The sequence below is a fragment of the Monodon monoceros genome, unplaced genomic scaffold (assembly GCF_005190385.1).
Source record: "Monodon monoceros isolate NGI ecotype Baffin Bay Population unplaced genomic scaffold, NGI_Narwhal_1 Super_Scaffold_15, whole genome shotgun sequence".
Classification (NCBI taxonomy): domain Eukaryota; kingdom Metazoa; phylum Chordata; class Mammalia; order Artiodactyla; family Monodontidae; genus Monodon; species Monodon monoceros.
The window spans coordinates 16842233-16868048 of NW_021703771.1; the positions used below are offsets into that span (position 1 = coordinate 16842233).

General features: G+C 40.6%; 1 protein-coding gene and 1 pseudogene across 2 annotated transcripts in view; both read right to left on the minus strand.

Annotated features, from left to right (window-relative positions):
* LOC114896246 overlaps positions 1 to 13692 on the minus strand; it is a 30605-nt pseudogene extending 16913 nt beyond the window's left edge.
* The window catches only part of UBE3D (ubiquitin protein ligase E3D), a 155585-nt gene that overhangs the window by 23114 nt on the left and 106655 nt on the right, over positions 1 to 25816 (minus strand). The window lies entirely within an intron of this gene.

Consider the following 25816-nt stretch of genomic DNA (forward strand, 5'->3'; position numbering starts at 1 on the left):
AGAGGCCCGCGTACAGCAAAAAAAAAAAAAAAAAAAAAAAAGGAAGAAAATAAATCAATTTTCTTTTTGTTTGTGATGGAGATGACAGAAGAGGTACAGAAGGACACAGAGATAACTGGACTAAAAAAAATAATAATAATAAGGGACTTAATGATCCAAACTTAACAACAGAAACTGATGCTTGCTTGCGGAGAGGCCTATCGATTTCATGTGTTCGCCTCAATTTGGCTCACAGAATTATAGAACACTAGAGCTGGAAGAGATCTCAAAAATCATTCAGTCAAACCCCATCCTTTTAGAGCTAAAGAAACTGAGGCCCAAAGAAATCTTATAAGATGTGTTGAAGGCAACCTAGCTCATCGCTGCAGACCTACAACTAGACTAGGTTTCTTACAGTTTCATTCCAAACAGAATTTCAAATGATTTGGGTGTAGTGTGTTTAGGTGGTTGAGGTTATCATATTTTGTCTCGTTTGTTTGTTGCTATTGTCTTCACTTAGCATGAAAAAGATGCAGTCTGACTGGATAAGTCTGGACTGGTGGGATTTACTTTAAGTGCCCAGTGATGGTGGTGGAGTGGTCCGTGAATGCCCTGAAATTGCAGGCAGAATTATACGTGAATGGACATTTTTCTAGGAATAGGGTAAGAAGCTTTAACACGCTCTCAAAGGTGCCAGCGAGCAAAACAAAGTTAAGCGAGTGGACTGGGCAGAGAAGAGAGTGGTGAGCCCAGTGTTTCCACGCTCTGCAGGTAGGGTGCTTCCAGTGCGGACCTGGGGGGTGCGGGAGGGGTAGGGAGAAGCTGGCTGGCAGAGCAGACTCCGCCTCCACCTTGGCGTCAAGCAGTGTGGCTTTACCTCCTACCTTCTTTCGAAATTCATGTTCTGCTCAGTTTGCTGAAAGAAAGCCTTCTGCTGCTGGGAGTAGGGAGACTGAAAACCACTGTTACAGCACGCCTATAAAATCTCAGCGAAGGTGTGAGTTCCTGTCCATAATAATTTACAGCATTCCGCCAAGAGCACCCCTTCTCCTGACTGTCTCTGTTGCTGTTCTTTTACTCTCATGTTTAACAATCAAGATGATAGATACCTCTTGCCTTCTCAACATCTTCATGAGTTCCCGCCGGTGGCAAGAAAATAAGGGCCAGGCATTGCAAGTGGCTAGAAAAAAAGAGCCTGAGTCCACCTTTTCTCATTCTGAGAGGATAATGGAAATTACTTTTTCTGTTTCTCTGGCATCTCACAGGCTGATCTGCGTCCCAAAGGCCTAGGTGCTGCTATAGATGCATCAGAATCCCCGAGGGATTGTCCACCTTCTTCTTTTTTTACCGCCAGAGAAATGCTCTCCCCTCCATTTTTCTCAGACAATAAAGAGTTGAGGGCATATATTTACAAACAAGAAGTTTTAAGTTTTATAGCACGTTCATTAACTTGAATTATGGATGGGGAAAAATGAGAGCTAGTAAAAAGCAATAACGTTTAGAAAGCAATATATTTGGTCATTTTCACCCCAAATTAGAACTTCATGCCCCTAAGACACAAGTCTAGATAATGTTGTTTGTGTTGCATTAACCTTAAACTATAATAGGGCAAGAGCAGATTACAGGAGATCACAACAAAATAGTTATAACATTAGCAGCAGCTAGCAGGAATATTGTGGCAAGCAATCACTCTTAAAGATTCAGTTATGAACACCAGGATCACGGTGTGGGCCTGTGTGCGTTTCTACGATATTCGAGTACAAATATATGACTTTAAAAATAAGTATCATACTGAAAACTGACCACCCGGAAGACGTTTTTATATTTGAGGTTTGATGTTTCTCTTCTTCTGGTTTTACCCCCTGACTTCATGTGTTGATGAAGGTTGGCAGAGCCTGGGGTTGGAGGGGTACTTAGCAATCAGCTGGTTCACTCTCTCTCCCATTCTCCCCAAGTCTAACCATTTCTACTGCTCCATATGGCCCCTCCCCTAGAATTAGAATTTTGAAAGCTATTCTCTCATTGAATAGCTGGGCAGACACCCAGCAATGTTCCGGGCATTGTGAATTATATCATACAAGTATAAGATGATGTTCCTGTTTTCAAGGAATTTATCATCTCACTGGAAACCTTGGAAGTACATTTAAGCAGCTGTCATACTAAGTGACAGCAGCCAGAGCAGGAAGTGATGAAAATGCAGGAGTTAATCTTATTGTCTTCTGTGGGATCCTTTACAGTACCTAATATCAGGTTTATAACGTGGCTTGTTGAACCAGAGTGGTACAGACAACAGAGCACTGGGCTGGGAGATAAGGGGCCGCGTCTCCGGGAGTAACAGAAGTCGATGTGTAGAATTAGAAACAGAGGGAATAGTCCCAGGGATAAACGTAACAACCATTTATTCAGCATTTATTTTTTTCCAAGTACTTCTCATATACTCTTTGACTTTATAATTACAATACCCATAAAGTAATACTATTAATATATAGATGAAGAGACAGAGGCTAAGGGGGGTCCTATAGTCAGCATGTGGAGGGGTTGAACTTTCACACCACACCTGTCTGATTTCTAAGCCCATGCTTAAAAATGCATCTCGACTCCTAAGTCCTATCATTTCCGAGATTCCGTGTCTTAAATATGTAGTATTTGATATCTTATTTAATTATGAAATACAGCAAAGCTCATAAAGTATTCAGACATTTCTGCAGAAATTTTACTGATATCTAAGCATGTAATGATGTTCTAGTCCTCACATTCATATACCTTAAAGGCTTTTACTGTAGCATCCTTAAGATAACAACAAACCCTCCACAAATCCAAACTTTTTCTGCTGGTTATATGCATGACTGAACTGCTATGGTTACAAGGTTTTTAAAAGTCCCTTTACAAATGAGAAAATGATGGCATCAGGTATTAAGAAACACACCTGAGTTTATGTGATGAAAAAGTTCAAAAGAAGACCAAAGCATCTTCCAGAACAGATTCCTAGTTTAGCTTAGCTGAAGGTCCACGGAAGCATAAGGTTGGGTGTAACAAGATATAAACCAGTGCACTGTCTTCTTTGCTGCTATGGATTCATTCGTGAAAGAATTATAAGATAGTTTTCACTCTCCTCGACTTCCCTCACGCATAGACAGAGCAGAGAGACCCTAGTGAGCATGACTCTGGACCTTCCTTACTCCCCCTTGAGGCTCGCGCTTCCAGAGGCCAGGGGAGTGGGCAGCCCCACAAGGAGAAAGTAGAATTCTTAAGATGCAAGTCAGGGGAGGGGGTGGGTTAAGTTCCAAAGTGGTGGCGACTCCTGCTCTTCATATAGTTCCTGGCTGTACAAGTGTCAGGATCTAGGAGGGCAGATGAATCTAAGGTCAAGGTCCTTAGTGGAGGTCCCAGAAGCAGCAGCACGGGTCTCAATGACTAGCCTGGCACAGAGGGAGTCAAAACCCCAGGGAAACCATTCTTCTGGATTTGGGCAGTGTCTTGCCAGGAATCTTTTCCCTTGATTTTCTTGGACTGATAAAGATTGGTTACTTGTAAGGGAATCAATCGACTGATTGCTTTAGGAGAGAGAAAACTTGCCTGAGAAGAACAAGCAGACACTGTAGTTTCAACGTCTATCCCCAAAATGGCAAACAGGAAGCAACGTCTCACACACAAAAGTTCACTATAAACATTCACTATCTGAGGAAAGAGTACTTCAAACATCACCATCTGAAATTACTAAGAAAAGTCTCATTTTCCAAGTCTGATTCCTAACATTAAGGCTCAACTGCTAAAAGAACAAGTATATAAATTTTTTTAAAAAACATACTCACAGAGAGAACTACTATATATTAACACTATAACCAAATACCACACAGTTGGCTGGAGTCATGGGAGAGAAGTGTTTTGGGATGAATTATGGAACAAAGGGGATCCGCGTCTAGCAACTAATCTCTAAAGTCCTTCGCCAAAGTTTTCTCTTCTCATCCAGGCTGACAGATGCATTATGGGGATATCCAGAAAATCCTTAGGAGGAATTCTAAGAGTAATTTTTCCCAGAGGAGGCAAAGTAGTTAAGAAGGCAAGGTGAATTGCCTGCAGAACTCCTTTGATAAGCTTCTCTGTTTAGTATGGTAACAGCATGCTGGTCTGCAGCAACACAATTTAAGATATATTACACATTTTGCTGCCCTTGAAAACAGCAATGCACCAAGCCTAAAAAGATTTCATCAGGCACAATTTAACCTTTGCCTGATGATCCAAAGTCAATATTATGAATTACCTATTAGTTCTGTGGCCTCAGGCAAGTCACGGGAACCTCTAAGCATAGGTGATCCTCTTTACCATGTGAATGACAGTACTTCTCTCATAGAATGGTGATGGTGGATTAAATGAGATCAACCCTGTAAGGCACTTAGCACGGAGTCCTTTGCATTCTTAAAAGACTCAAAATGGTAGCTACTGCTACTTTTAACATATTTCCCTGCTTTGGGCTGTGATCTAGAAAATTAGGTTGACCTATGAGTGTAACTTCTCAAGAAGTTACTACATAGGGTTTACAACTTTAAAACATTTATTTGTCTTTTAGGAAAACAAAAGATCGAACTCCCATTTCTTCCAATATGGTAGACTTGATGTCGGAAGAAGCCCTCTCAATATAAAAGACTAACAATGCTGAATAAATATTTTTTAAATCTTTAAAGCCCACAGCTAAATTGTCAGGAGAATAATTGAACCCTCCGGTGGGAAAAGAATCCTGCACCTCTTGGTAAGCCAGGGCGGAAGAAAGAGTTTCCCAGAGGCCTCTGCCTATCCTTGAAGGTTTCGACTGGAGTGTGAGCTTTAACCTGTAGAATTTCGGGGGTCCTAGGACAAGCCTGGGGCCCTGAAAAATAGAAGGTTGGATCAGAGACGCCGGAGATTCCTGCCCCACCCCACAGTGAACAAATTGGGGGAAAATATCCACGTTCTAGAGGCAGACTGTGGGTGAGGCTACTTGCCTGCCTCGGCCTTGACGCAGAGTCTGGCATGGGGGGTGGGGGAAAGGCACCCCTGAGAAATCTTGATCACAGGTCCACGCTAGAGAGTTAGAATTCACCCTGTTTGGGATTAGAATTCACCCTGTTTACGGGGCCTCCCAAATAATCCTCTCTGCAGGAACATACTTTCCACCCGGGCCTCAAAGAACTCCCACAGATAAAGTTCCAAGGAGAGCGCGAGCTTGCCAGTACAGTTACCCGATACGTGAGCAGCTGAGCAGAAACAAGGTGCAGAGCCAGACCCACAAAACTGTAGGGATTTTAATTAGGGAAGAACATATAATAAGTACGTTTAAAGAAATAAAACAAGTACCAAAAGTATGCCTAGGGAACATGAGACTTTCAAAACTTCGGGAAGATCTGAAAAAGAAACAAACTATTTCTGGAAATGCAAAATATAAAAATTGACGTCAGAAATTTAATGGATAAGGCAAAACATGAGACGGGACATCGCTGAAGAAAGATTAGTGATTAAGACTAAATAATAGGGCTTCCCTGGTGGCGCAGTGGTTACGAATCCACCTGCCAATACGGGGACACAGGTTCGAGCCCTGGTCTGGGAAGATCCCACATGCCACGGGGCAACTAAGCCCGTGCGCCACAACTACTGAGCCTGTGCTCTAGAGCCCGTGAGCCACAACTACTGAGCCCACGTTCCTAGAGCCCGTGCTCCACAACAAGAGAAGCCACCTCAATGAGAAGCCCACGCACCCCAACGAAGAGTAGCCCCTGCTCGCTGCAACTCGAGAAAGCCCGCGCGCAGCAACGAAGACCAACGCAGCCAAAATTAATTAATTTAAAAAAACAACTAAATAATAGTTGTAGCAGGCATAAAAGGTATATTCTGAACAACTTTCACCAAAAGTCTGAAAATGTAGATGAAACAGACAAATCTCGAGAACATAAATTACTGAAAGTGATTAAAGAAGAAATAGAAAGCCTGAATCATCCTAAACCTTTACTTCTGCTGAGTCAGCAGTTAAACATTTTTCTAACTTGGAAAATACCAGGTCCAGCTTTACAAATGAGTTTTACCAAACAGGTAATTTCAATCTTATTATAAAGTCTTCCAGAAACAGAAAAAGAAGAAACTCTCTCTCCAAGTCGTTTTATGGGTCTATCAAAACCTTGACACAAAAACCCCACAAAGACAGTATAAATGAAGAAAAGTACAAGCTTATCTCAACTCTGAATATAAATGCAGATCCTAAACAAAAGATGAGCAAACTACAGATCATGACCAAACTGAGAGTAACTCAAGAGTAAGTTTAACGTTTGAAAATTTCAGGTAATTCACCATATTAAAAGAGGAGATGCAGAAAAAAATTGTGTGCAGCCGAAGCCTGGAGTCAAATGTAAAAACATAAATTAAGCTTTGTAATGTTCTTTGTAGGCTAATTACACCTTCCCTGCATACCTGGTAATTCACAGTAGGTAAAGCAGTGAAAAGAGGCTAATTTCTTTCTTAAGTAGAAATATGCATATGCAAAAACAGCATATAAAGAAAAGCCAGACCCGGGGGGTGGGGCGGGGGTGTGGGGTGTGGGGGTGTGGGGGAACATACTTAAAAGAAACTAACACACCACTGTAAGGCAGTTATACTCCAATAAAGACGTAAAAAAAAAAAAAAGTCCCCAAACAGCCATCATTAAACACATTTCTCTCTTTATTCAAAACATTAACTGAGCCTCTAACTGTACAAGATGTACAGTAATAAAAGCAAAAAATGGTACAGCCTTTTTCTTGCATAGTTTACAACTACTAATTGATAAAACAGTATATTTTGGTGGAAAAGTAAATTGATGAGAACTTTCTGGAGAGTGATTTGGCAAAACGTATCAAAACAAAAAATATTAAAAATATTCATAACCCTTTGACTTCAGAAATGATTAGAGATTCGGCCAAGGCTTATGGACAAGAATTGTTTCTATAGCATAATTAATTTTTTGTACAAAAAGCTGAATTTATTATTTATGAAAACTGCTGAGTAACTTTAGTTTGTTTACAGTCTCTAGTATCACAGATTCAAAACATATTTTGAACATGTATTTTGCCTCTCAATCCAATTATATGATCTAAAAAGTGATCAGGCAACTTGTAAACAATTTATTACCATTTATAGAATACGTTAAAAAAAATCCTTGCCCAGCAGGATACTAGCTTTTTTTTTAAAAATTTTTATTTATTTTATTTTTGCGGTACGTGGGCCTCTCACTGTTGTGGCCTCTCCCGTTGCGGAGCACAGGATCCGGACACGCAGGCTCAGCGGCCATGGCTCACGGGCCCAGCCACTCCGCAGCATGTGGGATCTTCCCGGACCGGGGCTCGAACCCGCGTCCCCTGCATCAGCAGGCGGACTCTCAACCACTGCTCCACCAGGGAAGCCCCTGAGCTTTATTTTTAAAATTGCTGAATCTTTGCATAAATTTTTAAAAAGGCACACATATTTCATTTTATTCTGTGTTTTTAAAAATGCCATCACTTGTTTGCTTTAAAAATTTTTCATCCATTTAAAAATGTTTTGAAGTTCAACTGTTCAATTTAAGGTAGAATGTAGAAATTTCATAGTATTTAAATTAAACCTTACCCTTGTCTTGACTGAACCTAAGAACTCTGCTGGAGTCCTTGTTGGCCTCTTGGTCATGCTTTTCCTAAGACATGGAATCTCATCTTTACTGGTCATCACCTGCTATGTCTAAATGAGCCCATGGAGAATGTGTCCCATTCAGGTATGCTGTGGCTGGACATGACCCTGCAGACCTATATTGCCCACTGTTATTAACAGCAATGAGCTGACAATCTGTAATCTGCCTTATACAACGTTCAAATAGAGACACCCCCCAGACGTGGTCCTCCATTTCAATGCTGGCCTCAAGTAGTCTGGTATGCCACCAGTATGAACTGGTAAAAATTCCACTGATACCTGTCCCTCCTCCCAACCCCCAAGCTATGTCTGTGGCACCTGTTAAGGTCAGTCGAAACATTTCTGATGAACTTTGGATTGAAGATGTACATATAACAGAGAATGCCAGCTAATACCCTTGGCTCAGCATTAATGTTATTGACTTGTATGGTCTCCCCATTCTTGGCTCTGATGACATCTCCTGGCTTGAAGGCTTAGGCTTGAGGTTATGTTCACCAAGAGGGCCAGACCTATTACATTAAGTGGCAAGCTGAGCTTGTGGCAGTCACAATGGTTGAACACACGGCAGCTCCTCCCATGTCAGCCCTCAGGAAGTTGATGTTTGCAGACACCTTGATAAGATTACCACCAGGGTCAAAGGACATCCCCTTCCCAAAAATATGAGTGGCACTTTACTTGCATTGAGGCTGCCCCTGTAGTGAATCTGCAAGAAGACCAGATGTTCATTACGTCATTTGGCCACACTTTAAAAAGATCCAATTTCTGGGTCTTCAGTCCAAGACTTAGGTGTGATCTAGACCTGAGCTTTTACTCTCAGAACTTTAAGATTCTTCTCCATTATTTCTGCAAATATGGTAGGTATCATCTCATAGGCTGGTGTCTCCATCAAATAGGAGGCCAAGTTCTGCCCAGAAGCAAATTGGACTCCTTTCTACCAGGCCTGTGATTCCCCACTTCCAGGTAGCTAAGCAAAGACAAGAGTTTTGTCTTTCTGCTTCAGCTCCGCACATTCGTATAGACCAAGATATGCCTCTCCCACTGCTGGGCAACCCCATGGATACTCCTCCACAGATGAGATCTTTCTGTCATGAAGCTGCCTGCACTCTGCTGGAGTAGCAACGCTGGATTTTTTTACCTTCATTCTGGTTTTCCTGGTCATTTGTTCTATCTGCCTTTTTACCCAGGATAACAGGATGGTGGAGAAGTCAGGACGCAGGCCATAAAAGGTTTGTGCTTTGCCTGCCTTCGGAGGTGGTTCAGAATGATCAGATTTCTCTTGATATTTCAAAAATCAGTTTATCACGATTATCTCCTGTTCATGTAAACTGTGAAGCAACTTCTTTTCCTTTGGCATAGATTCCTAAAACAAGGCCCTTTGTTATGGCTGTGGTAGGGAGATCCTAGTCCCAAAGATGCTTTATGCCCAGGCCCAGATAGGGACTCTGTTTATCATCTTAAAAACTGGAAACAGCCTCAGACTTCATACAGATAGCCATACAAATGAATATTATGCAGTCATTAAATATTATGTTTGCAAATCACATTAATGGCCAGGGAAACTGTTCCCCAAAATAAAACATTACGGGAAAAAAGCGAAATCAACACTATTCATGATTGAATATCATATAGGCATCACAAATCATGTTTCAAAGTGATGGAAGACAACAGCGTAATTGTTAAAAGTCACAGACTCTGGAGTGAGATCTGAGTTTGAATCCCGTCTCTATCACTTACGAGCTTTGTGAACTTTTAAAATCTCTCTGTGATTCAGTTTGCTCATGTGACAAAGGTAGATAATGACAGTACTTATATTCGGGACTCTTGAAAAGATTCAGTGAGTTAATATGTACAAAGTGCTTACAAGAGTGATACCACATTGTAAATACTCAATAAATATAAGCTATTCTTATTAAATGATATAAGAAACTATTAATGACATAAATGAAGAAAGCAGGATTTAACATTATGTACAGTATGATTCTAGTTTTGTAAAACCAACTGCCTTCTCTTTTCATCACCGCCCCCCCCCCCGCAGTTCTCCCCTGCGTGTATGCAGCGAAAACTCCAGAAGGCAAGACACTTAAATGCTAACGCTGAAGGATATGATTCAGGAGCTTTTTTTTTCCTTTTTAGACGTTTTCATTTTAAAATTTCCAACAAGCACTATATATTTCTTTTAAAATTAGAGAGAAATGCTTATTTTTTTTTAAAGGACTCCCATTTCTTCTTGTTGGGCCACAGTACTCTGCCTCAGTGCTAGTGTGCTCATTTTTTTTTTTTTTCCACAGAGATCCAATTCAGGGACATAACTTTCAGGTTAGTAGATAAGATAAGAGAAGGATGAGTAGAGGAAAACATATCAAAAATACCAGAATGATGTCTAAAGGAGAATATATCAGAAAGGAAAAATTGGCGGGTGCCCACGTCATAGAGGAGAAAAGTAATTTCCATATTTCCATGTAGAGAAATGGGTCAGCTAGTGATGACATTCATGATAAAAGTTAGCACAAGGCTAGGGATAAGGAAAATGAGTTTTTCCCCCATCTAGGTTGATTTGCTTAGGTTTTGTGTTCACAGCCTACCAAAGTCAAGATGTCCCATATATTACATAGGGACAAAAATTTGAATGATAAGGTTAAGTGACACAGATATGTCTGAAAACAAAGCCTACTTCTTTAGAAAATAAAATATATGATTTGAAGAAGGAATAATACACCGAAGTCACCTTTCTTTTAATTTGAATATATTTTTGTCTTTATAAATCAATCTACTGTAACAAAAATGTCCCTGGAGTGCTATCATATTTTCTGCCTGCCCAGCATCTTTTGAACACCCTTGAAATGTATGAGGAATTTCTTTCCTTATTGGCCCTACTTCCCTAGGTCAGAAGCCAGAAAACTTGTTCCCCCAGACTCCTAAGAAGCTTACAGGAGGAAATCCCAGCTTGCATTACCCAAGCCCTTTCTCTGAATTTTCAGTCCATTTCACTGTGACTTGTCAACCTGAATGTAGAAATGGAGTGGGATCCATGTAAAAAGTGAAAAAGAATGCAACGTTTGGTCAGATGCTAAACTGGATCCTGGGAGCCACACGTACGAATGACTTTCTTTTTAAGCCAATTGCTATCAACCACAAAAAAACAAAACAAGTCTTCAAATCTCTCATGGACGTCTGAAAACATTATTAATGATGTTACATGTATCATAAAAAGCAGAGGAACAAGAAATAATCTGAATTTTTAAAAATACAGTTCAACTACATCCTGATTTCTGTAATCAGCTCTATACTGCAAATTACCACTTCATCATAGTAAATTTGCAAATGTATGGGGAAGCTTAAAAAGACACCAACCACCTTATACAATCACCTCCACACATTTAGAAAACAAGATTCATTGACCAAGTCTGCTTAAATTTTAAAACATGAACGCATTCAGTGATAATTTTATTTTGCAGAGCAGAAAGAAGCACAGGGGAGCTTCTAAATGTTGGCTCTCATTATACTTCCAATTATTTCAATTATTTCAGATCATGCATAAAGCAACTTCCCCTCTGACAAAATACTGGATAAAGATATCCAAAGGAATCCAAATAGCAGCAGTCTTTGTACATATGGTAAATTATCTTTTTGGGGGGAAAAAGCTGTAAGTTAGGTGATGCAATATGAATTTGATTTTCTTGTGGAAACACTATTATAACAAAGGCTTGAGTCACTCAATCTATTCCAACTTTAAATATATGACTACAAACACTGTATTTAATCAACTCTTCTGTAATATTTCAAACATGATTCTAAAAAACCAATATGGCAACCAAAATAATAAGACCATGCCAAGTATGATTCCTGATTGAGTTCATGAGAAAAATCAGAGGTTAAAGACATAAATCTTTCTTTGGGTAAAGGTAAGATATCCATTTAGCCCACAAGCCAATGAACGCTTTCTTAACAACTTTCTTACTTCTTAGGCATGGCTTTTCAATAGCCATGTTTGTCCTGCATACCCTGGGCCCTAATTCTATCCAATGTAATAAACACTGACCTACTAGAATTGCCTGTTGCATCATGAAACTAAGATTTTTTGGGGGAAAGGGTCACTTCAATGCTTTTAGAGAAAATGTCATTTTTGCTAAGCTTCTTTTATAATTCAAGGACTAGATAAGGGCTTTCTATAAATAAAAAACAGAAGATTTCTGATTTTCTTAAGATTCCAGTTCCTCAACGCCACCATCTATACTTTGAACCTTAATGTTAAGTCATGGATGTCTTTAAGATGAAGATAACCAACATTTACTTCTTCAGTATTTTCTATCCATCCTTCCAACCCTCAAAGTGTGCATTTATACCATCAACAAGCTTAAAAGCTTTGAAATAAATGATGCCCACACTCAAAAAACAATTAATTATTGTGTATATATCAAAACTTTCCACCTCAACCTGAAGTCTTACATGTTATTTTACATATTATAGTAATAAAGTAAACTATAATCAGTGTGATGACTTCTTTTTTATTTTATTTTCTTTGGAAGTACAGTTAATTCACAATGTTGTGTTAGTTTCTGGTGCACAGCAAAGTGATTCAGCCTTACATACATATATGTGTATATATATATATTTTTTCATATTCTTTTCCATTATAGCTTATTACATGATATTGAATATAGTTCCCTGTGCTATACAGTAGGACCTATTGTTTATCTATTTTATATATATAATAGTTTGTATCTGCTAATCCCAAACTCCTAATTTATCCCTCCCTCTCCCCTTTCCCCTTTGGTAACCATAAGTTTGTTTTCTATGTCTGTGACTCTGTTTCTGTTTTGTAAATAGATTCATTTGTACAATTTTTTTAGATTCCACATATAAGTGATATCATATGATATTTGTCTTTCTCTGACTTACTTCACTTAGTATGATAATCGCTAGGTCCATCCATGTTGCTGCAAATGGCATTATTTCATTCTTTTTAATGGCTCAGTGATATTCCATTGTATATATGTACCACATATTCATTATCCATTCATCTGTCGATAGACATTTAGGTTGCTTCCATATCTTGTCTATTGTAAATAGTGCTGCTATGAACATTGGGGTGCATGTATATTTTCGAATTATGGTTTTGTCCAGATATATGACCTGGAGTGGGGTTGCTGGATCATACGGTGGTTCTACTTTTAGTTTTTTAAGGACTCTCCATACTGTTCTCCATAGTGGCTGCACCAATTTACATTCCCACCAACAGTGTATGAGGGTTTGCTTTTCTCCACACCCTCTCCAGCATTTGTTATTTGTAGACTACTTAATGATGGCCATTCTGACCAGTATGAGGTGATACCTCATAGTAGTTTTGGTTTGCATTTCTCTAATAATTAGCGATGTTGAGCATCTTTTCATATGCTTATTGGCCATCTGTATGTCTTCTTTGGAGAAATGTCTATGTCGATCTTCTGCCCATTTTTTGATTGGGTTGTTTTTTTGTTACTGAGTTGTATGAGCTGTTTGTGTATTTTGCAAACTAAGCCCTTGTCAGTATGTGAGGACTTCTTAAATTGTATCCCTGCTACCTCCTGGCCCAAACCCTCAGATGCAGTCTGGCTTCCCTCTAACACCTCTCTTCCCTACATGGTACCAGGATGTTCCCTTTCTTAGGGCTCAAAGGATAAGCCTTAGTCTAGCCTCCCACTTTTCACAGAATACCTTTTTTTCATTTTTCAGTACGCCACTCATTATTTTCAAACTTTTTTATCTTCAAATAATTTTAGACTCAGAGAAAAGTTGCAAAAAAAAGTACAGAGTGTTCCCATATGCCCCTAACCAGCTTCCCCTAATATTAACATCTTCCATAACCACAGGACAACTACCAAAACCAGGAAATTAATATGTGTACAATATTTACTAAGTAAACTACAGACCTTATTCAACTTCATCAGTTTTCATTTGTTGCATTTAGATCCCTAATCCATTCGCAGTTTATTCTTATGTGTGGTGTGAGATATGGATCAAATTTACCTTTTTCCAAATAGCAACCCCGTTGTTCACAACAGCGTTATTCATAATAGCCCAAAAATAGAAGCAACCAAAATATCCATAAACTGACGAATGGGTGAATTAAAATGTGATATATCCACACAATGGAGTATTACTCAGCAATAAAAAGGAAGGAAGCACTGATACATGCTACAACATGAATGAAGCTTCAAAACATTATGTTAAGTGAAAGAGGCCTGTCACAAAGACCATGATGCCATCATTAAAAAAATTCTGCAATTTCAATATATATGTCCCTTTCAGGAGTTGTTAATAAGAGAATTTATGAATATCCAGGTATAAGGGCCTTCCTCTTTTTTGTTTTTGTTAGAAAACTGTGACTTTTAGCATTCAAGAGTGTCCTTTTTCATATTTAATGCTCTGGGGCTTACATTCTATGTTGTCTGATATCAGGATCACTACCACTTCTTTTTCTTTCCATTTATACAGTACACTTTTGTCCATCCTTCATTTTTAGAATATCTATTTTAGCTAGGTCTCTGATATAGAACATATATTTGGGTTTTATATTGTGAACCAAATTGTAAATCTTTTTCTTCTAATAGGTAAATTAAGCCTATTCACATTTATTGTTATACCTGATGTGTTTAGTCATAAATCTATCATAATATTTTATAACCATAAATTAAAAAAAATTTCCCTGTGTTTCTTTCCCCACAAGAAGTGTATACTGACATTTAGGAAAGTTTCTTATTTTTGTTCTAGTGTCTACCTTTGTAATTATTCTTTTTTAAAATTTTATTTATTTAATTTATTTATTTTTGGCTGCATTGGGTCTTTGTTGCTGCGCACAGGCTTTCTCTAGTTGCGGCGAGTGGGGGCTACTCTTTGTTACGGTGTGCAGGCTATTCATTGCGGTGGCTTCTTTTGTTGTGGAGCACGGGCTCCAGGCGCACGGGCTTCAGTAGTTGTGGCTTGCAGGCTCAGTAGTTGCAGCTTGCGGGCTCTAGGGCACAGGCTCAGTATTTGTGGCACACGGGCTTAGTTGCTCCGCAGAATGTGGGATCTTCCTGGACCAGGGCTCAAACCCGTGTCCCCTGCATTGGCAGGCGGATTCTTAACCACTGCATCACCAGGGAAGCCCTGTAATTATTCTTTTTAAACATCCTTTATTTAACTAGTCACCATCTGGATTATCAGGTTTTGCTTTTGGTAGGAGTATTCTTTATCACCCACTTACTGCCTATACAATGAGTTTTTTCTGTTTTCATTTTTCCCTCTCCCTCTCCTCCCGCCTTTTAGTTACATTATTTCTACTTTGCACAGTATGTAACATTTGTGCATTAGTCTTCTACCATCATTCCTGTCATTGTTCTAGTCTAATACGTGCATCTTTATATTTTTAAAGGTCATGATCAGGGCCAGTCCTATGCTGAATTTTTCTCAGCCATTACCAGGGAATCCTCTAGAATAGGGGTCAACATACTTTTTCTATAGAAGACCAAATAGTAGAGACTTGAGGCTTTGTGGGCCATATGATCCCCAGTGTACTGTAACCCTGCCAATATAGCACAAAAGCAGCCACAGATAATATGTAAACAAATGTCCGTGGCTGTGTTCCAACAGAACTTTATTTACAAAAACAAGTGGCAGTCCATGGTTTGCTAACCTTTCTCTAGTACATTCTTCAAGAGGGGTTAAGTGCAGGATTAACTTTGTATGGTCAAAACTGTTTCAGCATTGCCTTAACATCTGAAGGACAGCTTGGTTGGATATAAAATGCTTTATTCACACTTTACTGAGGTGTTTCTTTGTTTTTTTAAACGCTGCTCCACTGTTCCTTTGATTTGTAGTGGTTTCGTTGTTGTTTTCTTTTCTTTTCTTTTCTTTTGGCTGCAACATGTAGGATCCTAGTTCCCTGACCAGAGATCAAACCCACGCCCCCCGCATTGGGAGTACCAAGTCTTAACCACTGGACCGCCGTGGAAGTCCCTGTAGTTTTTGGTGGTGGTGGTGGATTTTTTTTTTTTGATGTGTAGATTTTTAAGTCTGATGCTAGTCTAATTCTTTTGCCTTTATAAGTTATTTGACCTTTGGGTCAAGGTTTTAGAAAATCTTTCTAAAATCTGTTTTAGTATGATGTGTACCAAAGTTGATCGCTCTAGGTTAACTTGCCCAGGTGCCCAGTGAACCCTCTCAATGTGTAGATTCAGGTCTTTTTCTACTTGTGGGAAGTTTCCACAGGTGTGTGGATTCAGGTTTTTCTATTTCTGGAAAAAAAATTTTAATTATAGTTTTATATATTAGCTCTTTACCATAAATTTTTAAAATTTTTATTTATTTATTTTTGGCTGTGTTGGGTCTTTGTTTGTGTGTGAGGGCTTTCTCTAGTTGTGGCAAGCAGGGGCCACTCTTCATTGCAGTACACGGGCCTCTCACTATCGTGGCCTCTCTTGTTGCGGAGCACAGGCTCCAGATGCGCAGGCTCAGTAGTTGTGGCTCACGGGCCTAGTTGCTCTGCGGCATGTGGGATCTTCCCAGACCAGGGCTCGAACCCGTGTCCCCTGCATTGGCAGGCAGATTCTCAACCACTGCACCACCAGAGAAGCCCCCATAAAATTTTTTAATGACTCTGTCTGCCTCTTTCATTCCCAACACTTTCTCTTGGACCTAAAGGATGGCAGAATATACCACCCCAAAATATACCACTTTGGCATAAAGATTATTGTGAGGTAAAGGCACTTGAAAAACAGCAAATGCAAGAAAAAACACTCTGACTTTCCTTCTTTTTCTTAAAAGCAGGAGATGAAATTCCCACGTGAAAGATGTCTTCACTGAACCAGAAGAAAAGTAACATTTTTATCATCAAGGAATGTTCTTATCATCGAGACTGAAAGAATTCTATACCGTCAGACCTTGTTAAAATAATTATCTTCCTTTAGCTTTTCTACATAGTTCAGTTACTTTTCCACAATTGTTTCTCTCTGCTCAACCTACCATCAAAACATGTAGGTTTGCCATTTCTTTGGGTCTTCATTCCTTATGACGGCTCTTGTGCCATGTAAAATTCATATAAATTTGTATGCTTTTCTCCTGATAATCTGTTTTATGCTACTTTAAACCTCAGGGACAGCCAAAAAACCCTAAGAGGGTAGAGGTAAAAATCTGCCTCCCTTCAGATACTTTTTAACTTCCTTCTTTATGTCATTTTTCATTTTCTTGGTTATTTTCCTATCTTTCTTCAAACCCCTTATTAAATTTTCATTAGAGTATTTTCATTTGGGCACTTTTTAATTAATTCTTCATTTCTGAAATAATTTTGTCTTTTTCCTCCATTTCTTTTCTGAGTTCAATTAAATCCTTTATTTATCCTGGGTTTTGTCCATTTTGCCTTTCTGACTTAGAGTGACTTTTCATATCCTCAAATGCTTGTTTGAGAATTCTTAACTCTATTTAGAGTGTGAACTTACAATTTTCTTTTGCATTATGGGGAGAATTTTCCTGAATTGATGTTTGTGATTTTTCATTTTCTGATTTTCTTTTTCTTTTTTTTAAAATAAATACATTTATTTATTTTTGGCTGTGTTGGGTCTTTGTTGCTGTGTGCGGGCTTTCTCTAGTTGCGGCAAGCAGGGACTACTCTTCGTTGCTGTGCGCAGGCTTCTCATTGCGGTGGCTTCTCTTGTTGCAGAGCACAGGCTTTAGGTGCGCGGGCTTCAGTAGCTGTGGCACAGAGCACAGGCTCAGTAGCTGTGGCTCATGGGCTCTAGAGTGCAGGCTCAGTAGTTGTGGTGCACGTGCTTAGTTGCTCCACAGCATGTGGGATCTTCCCAGACCAGGGCTCGAACCTGTGTCCCCTGCACTGGCAGGTGGATTCTTAACCACTGCACCACCAGGGAAGTCCCCATTTTCTGATTTTCTGTAAAGCTTCTCTACTGAATTTACTTTCCTTTTGTTCATTTTTATGATACTGAAAGCTTTATAAATTCCCATTTTAACAGGTGCCCTTTTCTGTCAGCCTAGCAAAGTCCCAAAGCTTTAGTGGGGTTTTCTGTCAGAGTGTTTCGGTGGTAGGAAAGAGGTATCAATCCTCTGTGTGATTCTCTTTTATCTTAGAGAACCCTAAATTTCCCTTTTCTCCTTCATCCTCTAATTTCTAAAAAGTACTTATTTTACTTTGCCTTTTTTTCTCTTCCAGAAGTTATACTTCTGGAAGACTGCTCTATTAAGTGATGCCTACCTTTTAAAATCATGCTTGCCCCTTTAAATCCTGTATGTCTTTAAATGGTGTACCTGGTCCTGTATTGCATCTGGCCCTTTAAATCACATGCACTTTAAAAATCCCCTACCTAATCTCCGTGCTCTGATCTGCTTGGACATTTTTCTAGCATTTTAAACTTTAGGCTGGATTTAATCTTTCTAGTGGCCATTCCAAATAGCTCTTAGGTACCTTTGCTAGTCTCTCCTGCCTTCTCTGCAGTTTTTTTTAAGTCTGCTTTTGCTCACCAAAAGCCTTGTGGCAGAGTGGAGATAGGGCAGAAGTATACGGAATTGAGTGCTGGAACCTGTTGATTTTTTTTCTATTTACTCACAGTCACTTTGCAGTTCTGGCACTCTCTGTCTCCAGAATAATGCTAAAGGTGTAGTTCTGTGTAGAATTTTCACAGTTGGGAAGTTGTTTAATGTTTTCACTTTGGGAGACTGATTACTACGTGGCTGCCGTTGTTTTCTGCGATGTAGAAACGTGCAGGGAGCATTTTTAACCTCGGGTGATCAGAGAATGGAGAAAGAGAGGGAGACAAGATAGGCAATTTAAAAAATGGCCAGTTAGGGGCTTCCCTGGTGGCGCAGTGGTTGAGAGTCTGCCTGCCGATGCAGGGGACACGGGTTTGTGCCCCGGTCCGGGAAGATCCCACGTGCCGTGGAGCGGCTGGGCCCGTGAGCCATGGCCGCTGAGCCTGCGCGTCCGGAGCCTGTGCTCCGCAACGAGAGAGGCCGCAAAAAAAAAAAAAAAAAAAAACAAAGAAATGGCCAGTTAAAGGAGAAAAGCAGGGCTCTAGCTGACTGTTGCCAAGACTGGGGCAGCAGGAGAAGAGGAAACCTTTAATTTTTGTATCCAGAGTCAAACTTAGGCTGGGGCCTCTCTGGCTGGTTCTTGACACCTGATAATGCACAGTTTTGAGGGTTTTTTTGTCGGGGAGGGAAGGACCTAAACAAAATGGTTTATAAAACTGATAAAAAGCATCATCTTCACAGTGAGACTCTCCAAGCCTTCTGCATGATGAGATAAAAGTAATCAACTGAAAGAAGAAATTTAATAAACTCTTAAAATACCCAGAGCAGGTTTAGTTTAAATGGATTTTTTTTTTTTTTTTTTTTTTTGCGGTACGCGGGCCTCTCACCGTTGTGGCCTCTCCCGTTGCAGAGCACAGGCTCCGGACGCACAGGCTCAGCGGCCATGGCTCACGGGCCCAGCCGCTCCACGGCATGTGGGATCTTCCCGGACCGGGGCACAAACCCATGTCCCCTGCATCGGCAGGCGGACTCTCAACCACTGCGCCAGTAGGGAGGCCCTAAGTGGATTTTTTTAAAGCATCTAAATATCAGATAGCAAGCTGTGTTTTGGACACCATGACTGGGTTAAAAAAGAAACAATAAAGTTGAGAAAAAAATGAAAAATCCAGTGAATGGTTGTGCTAGTTCTACTGTCATTAAGCACAATTTCCTTTCCATTTCGCACAAGTCTAAAAGTAAAAACAACGCCACAATCCATTTGCCTAAAGAAACCACTCTGTAATTTGTGACCTGAACCGCTGACAACTTTTAGTAGAAAACTAAAAATGTGGGGATATTTCATTCCCTCACCATGCCACTCACCCACCCCAAGAAAAATTTGACTCCAAAGATGTAGAGTAGTGGTAAAATGTGATACTGAGTACATTAATTATAAAAATGGCCACACCTTGCCTATATGACTTACAAAGTGCTTTCACATAGGAAGAGTAGTTGTTATTCTCCTTCTGTTGATGTAAAAACCAAGGTTAAATCACAGAGAGCCAGAGACGACACTAAAAGTCCTTGCCTTGAATTCTTCAAATATATGGCAATGGCGGTCAAAATATAAAGTGAGAAACTTCCAAACCATAGCTACACTCAACGAGCTAAGCATCTCCTTGGACCAGAAGAACAAAGCAGGGAGTCAGAGCTGAAGCCAGGGATCTGATGGGGCTGAAGTCAAAGTCAGGCTCCAGGGCGGAGTAATAGCCACGAAAGGAGACCCAAGAAAGTCGCTACTGACACCTGCTGGAGGTTACGACTCACACGGAGTCCACAGCTACAGCAATGGCGAGAGGCCAGGCTGCCTGCTGGTTCAGGGGGTAAGTCTGCAGGAAGCCCAAGAGCAGCACAGAATCCCCCCCCCCCCCGCCATTCTGGACTCGGTTCTGGACGAGACAGGTTGAAGTAGCTACAAAACTACCAGGGAGGTGGGGCAAGCCCGGGGAGCACTAAGGGGAGAAACTTACACAAGGTGATAACTTAAACAACGTGAGCTTGCAAACCAACATTCTAAAACACACGAAGAAACGGAACCCTGAATTAGGCCACAAAATGCACAACTAGAATGTTAGGCGACTCCAGACAAAATTAAAAGAACAGAACAAATGAAAAGGACTTAAAAGCGGGTATATTTAATAGCCTCAGAAAGATTTTTAAAACTTGGTATCATCTAAAGAGAACAGATTGATAATTGCCAGAGGCAGGGAATGGGAGGGGCATGGGGGGGGGCAAAATGGGTGAAGGGGTCACAAGGCACAAATTTCCAGTTATAAAATGTCCTGAGGGGCTTCCCTGGTGGCTCAGTGGTTGAGAGTCTGCCTGCTGATGCAGGGGGCGCGGGTACGCGCCCCGGTCCGGGAGGATCCCACATGCCGTGGAGCGGCTGGGCCCGTGAGCCGTGGCCGCTGAGCCTGAGCGTCCGGAGCCTGTGCTCCGCAACGGGAGAGGCCACAGCAGTGAGAGGCCCGCGTACCGCAAACAAACAAACAAACAAACAAACTGCATGACAACAATTCAGTTGACTTCATCTGTTAGGGACTGTGTAATGTGCAGATTAATAAGAAAAAGTGAAGCAAAGAGGAAAATAAGCTACTTGAGCTAATGACTAAGTATTCATCATAACTGAAAGATTTTCTTCCTTTACATTTCTCACTTCAGTGGGAATATATTCCATTTTCACTGAAGTGTTTCTTACCTTGGTTCTCAAAAACCTTTTTCAGAAACGCTTTGGGTGTTTTGTTTTTTTGGGGTATTTTTTGTTTTCCAAAAATTAATTTATTTTTTTAGGGGTGTTTGCTATAACGCAGATCCCTGGGCTCTCCTCCGGAGTTACTGAAGCAGAATCTCTGGGGCTCTCACTCAGAAATCTGAATTTTGAACAAGTTTCCTATGGACGCTGACATACAAGAGCCAGAACCATCCATAATCCCAGCATTGCAGAATCAGCCAAACCCATCTGTCCTCCAGGCCTCCCCTCGCCCACTTCAGAGTTACTGAGTCTGAGGCACAGAGACAGTGAGTGCCCTCCAATCACAGAGGCTCCCCAGGCCCTGCCCCAGGCCTGCTCTTGCCGCCAGGCTGTGAAGGACTGAACCTGTTTGATTTGAAGATTCTATACTTTTAGGCTTAAAGTGCAAATAAGTATTGCTTTGCTAATGAAAAACATATCAGATTTTTCTGTCATGAGCATGTATTTTCCCTTCACAGTCAGGGGGAAAAGGTTACCTTATTAAAAACAAGCAAACAAAACAAGAGACAGAATGATTGACTTTCTGGGCTATGCCTCGTTCCTACTTCTCTCAATAAGGCCGAAGCCAGGGTGCCCCAGCCCTACCAGGCTCCCCACCAAGTGGTAGCCCCTCAGAGTAAAGGCCATGGAAGGCCTGGGAACTGTCCCGCTTTGCCTACAAGCCCAACTCCTTGGAAAGGATAGAAATTTCTGAGGAGCAGCGCATGTGGCGGGGAATCTGGGACAGGGGAGCAGCCTCCTGAAAGAAGCAGTGTAGCAGCGAGAAGACTTCTGGGCTCGCTGACCCTCTGGGAAACCTCCAGGCTCCTCCCAGGCCCCTCCGTGTATTCTCTAGAATGTGGCCAAACAGCAGAGTCCAATACGAGAAGAGACAGAGGACAGAGAATTCAGACTAGAGACCTGTATGAATCTAAGGATACCTGCTTATTTCCCCAAACCACAGAACGCCCCACGGGGCAGAAAGGAAGGTTAGGGCAACATCCTTTTCACACCCAAATTGTTGAGGCAGTTCTCAGAAATCTGTTTTAAGGAGAGAGACTGAAAATAGCCAGAGCAGTAATCACCACCTTCGAGACTGGATTCCCTAAATATAACGAGCGGCACTCAACCCCGGATTATCTCTGCCCACTGAGGACGAAGGCGTTATAGAAGGAAAGAAAGAAGGCCTACGTGCCTTGGGACCTGAGGGCACCAGCGCTGCATGCTCTCGAATCTCTGGACGGTGCGTGCGGATCAGGACAATTTCTATCTAGCCAGCGCCTGCCCATCTTGATGCGGGTCTGCCCGCCTCCTAATTCCATCTGCAGCAACCCTTGCACATCTGGAGTGGCTCGCAGCCTCCCTCCCCTCTATTCCCACCTGATAACAGGACCCCGGTTTATAAAGCCCTCCTCTGACAGTCTCCAGGAAGGCTGACTGTCTTCATGCCAGTGACGAAACAGAGGAAAAGGCAGAATACAGCCAGTAATTGAGTCCCAGCATCTCCAACGGGGCCAACTTTATACCAAAATATATTTCTGTGTGTGTGCGTATATGTGCATATATAGAACGAGAGGCACTAACAAGAATTACTCTAAAATGTCAATCCTGGTGACTCCCAGTGATTTTCACTCCCTTTACATTTTTCTGTATTTCCCAATCTTTTATCATCAAGGTGATTATCTTTTTATAATCATTTAATAAAACGTCACCTTAAAAGATATTAAAGGCTATAATTTACCTAGACATGAGCATGGCATATGATAGACAACCGTTTATGTAGTGTAACATCTGAAAGCAGACAGGAAAAAACTGGTGTACAGACAGAATCCTCACTTTCCCTTTCTGTAGCCCCTTTGTTACTCCTCGTCTGCAAAGTTCCTGGGCCCCTGCCTACCCATTTCTTGGAGCACTATATAGACTGCATATACCTATAAAAAAATTCTTAAGTTGGAACCACAACTTCAAACTTCCATACAATCAAAGCCTTTCACCTAAGATGCCAACTAATGGCCAAATGACTGAACCAAATTTTTATGTGTTGTTTTCTTCTCCTCTTCGGATACAGATATTAAAACAGGTACTGAAAAAGTAGCTGGATGGGAGAATTATCTGTAAAATTATTAATTTCTGAACAATTGAGAAGTTGAATACAGCTGACCCTTGAACAACGTGGAGGTTAATCTGTGTGTAACTCATAGCTGGCCCTCTGCATCCACGGTTCCTTTCCAATGGCACATTCGACCAACCACAGACCACGCAGTACAGTGATATTCACCATTGAAAAATACCATGTATAAGTGGAATCGTGCAGTTCGAACCCATGTTGTTCGAGGGTCACTGTATATGGTTTTCACGTCATGGAAATGTTGGCACTGGATATCAGTGCGTTTCTTAAAGTTAAAATCAAACTGCACACGAATTGTGAAAATTTTTGTTCTAATTCTGTGAAGAATGCCATTGGTAGTTTGACAGGAGTTGCGCTGAATCTGTAGATTGCTTTGGGTAGTATTGTCACTTTCACAGTATTATTGATTCTTCCAATCCAAAAATATGGTATATTTCTCCACCTGTTTATATCATCTTTGATTTCTTTCATCAGTGTTTTATAGTTTTCTGAGTACAAGTCTTTTGCCTTCTTAGGTAGGTTTACTCCTAGGTATTTTATTCTTTTTGTTGCAATGGTAAATGGGAGTATTTCCTTAATTTCTCTTTCTGAATTTTCGTTGTCAGTGTATAGGAATGCCAGAGATTTCTGTGCATTAATTTTGTATCCTGCAACCTTACCAAATTCACTGATTAGTTCTAGTAGTTTTCTGGTGGTACCTTTAGGATTTTCTATGTATAGTATCATGTCATCGGCAATGACAGTTTTACTTCTTCTTTTCCAATTTGTATTCCTTTTATTGCTTTTTCTTCTCTGATTGCTGTGGCTAGGACTTCTAAAACTATGTTGAACAAGAGTGGCGAGAGTGGACATCCTTGTTTTGTTCCTGATCTTAGTGGAAATGCTTTCAGTTTTTCACCATTGAGAATGATGTTTGCTGTGGGTTTGTCGTATATGGCCTTATTATGTTGAGGTAGGTTCCCCCATGCCCATTTTCTGGAGAGTTTTTATCATAAATGGGTGTTGAATTTTGTCAAAAGCTTTTTCTGCATCTATTGAGATGATCATATGGTTTTTCTCCTTCAATTTGTTAATATGGTGTATCACACTGATCGATTTGTGTATATTGAAGAATCCTTGCACCCCTGGGATAAATCCCACTTGATCATGGTGTATGATCCTTTTAATGTGCTGTTGGATTCTGTTTGCTAGTATTTTGCACAAAAACATAAATATAGACCAACGGTACAGGATAGAAAGCCCAGAGATAAACTCATGCACATATGGTCACCTAATTTACAACAAAGGAGGCAAGAACATACAATGGAGAAAAGACAGCCTCTTCAATAAGTGGTGCTGGGAAAACTGGACAGCTACATGTGAAAGAATGAAATTAGAACACTCCCTAACACCATACACAAAAGTAAACTCCAAATGGATTAAAGACTTAAATGTAAGATCAGACACCTTAAAACTCTTAGAGGAAAACACAGGAAAAACACTCTGACATAAACCACAGCAAGACCTTTTTTGATCCACCTCCTAGAGTAACAGAAATAAAAACAAAAATAAACAAATGGGACTTAATTAAACTTAAAAGCTTTTGCACAGCAAAGGAAACCATAAAAAAGACAGCCCTCAGAACGGGAGAAAATATTTGCAAGTGAAACAACAAAGGATTCATCTCCAAAATACACAAACAGCTCATGGAGCTCAATATCAAAAAGACAAACAATCCAGTTAAAAAATGGGTGGAAGACCTAACTAGACATTTCACCAGGGAAGACATACAGATGGCCAAGAGGCACATGAAAAGATGCTCAACATCACTAATTATTAGAGAAATGCAAATCAAAACTACAATTGGATATCACCTCACACCAGTCAGAATGGCCATCATCAAAAAATCTACAAACAATAAATGCTGGAGAGGGTGTGGAGAAAAGGGAACCCTCCTGCACTGTTGGTGGGAATGTAAATTGATACAGCCACTATGGAGGACAGTTTGGAGGTTCCTTAAAAAACTAAAAATAGAACTACCATATGGTCCAGCAATCCCACTACTGGGCAGATACCCTGAGAAAACCATAATTCAAAAAGAGTCATGCACCACAATGTTCACTGCAGCACTATTTACAATAGGACCTAGAGTCTGTTGTACAGAGTGAAGTAAGTCAGAAAGAAAAACAAATACTGTATGCTAACACACATATATGGAATCTAAAAAAAAAAAAAATGGTACTGATGAACCTAGTTGCAGGGCAGGAATAAAGAGACAGACATAGAAAATGCACTTGAGGATGTGCGGTGGGAGGGTGAAGCTGGGGCGGAGTGAGAGTAGCATCGACATGTATACACTACCGAATGTAAAATAGTTGGCTGGTGGGAAGCAGCCGCATAGCACAGGGTGATCAGCTTTGCGATGACCTAGAGGGGTGGGATAGGGAGAGTGGGAGGGAGGCTCAAGAGGGAGGAGATATGGGGACATGTGTGTGCATATGGCTGACTCGCTCTGTTGTGCAACAGTATTGTGAAGCAATTATACTCCAATAAAGATCTATTAAAAAAAATCAAACTACACACAAGTAACATCACTGAGAATTTCCTGCTCTGGAAAAGTATACGCGACCCTTAGTCAAGGCGCTTCATCAGCTTCCCCTTCCCCCGGGGAACAGTCTATGACTTCAAATCCATCAAGAGCTGAAGGAAGCTTCCCTGACTAAGCCTGTCAGGTGGAAATAGATAAGCTCTATGAAGCTCTTTTGTTTCTTCTCTGCTACATATGTTCACTGCGCTAT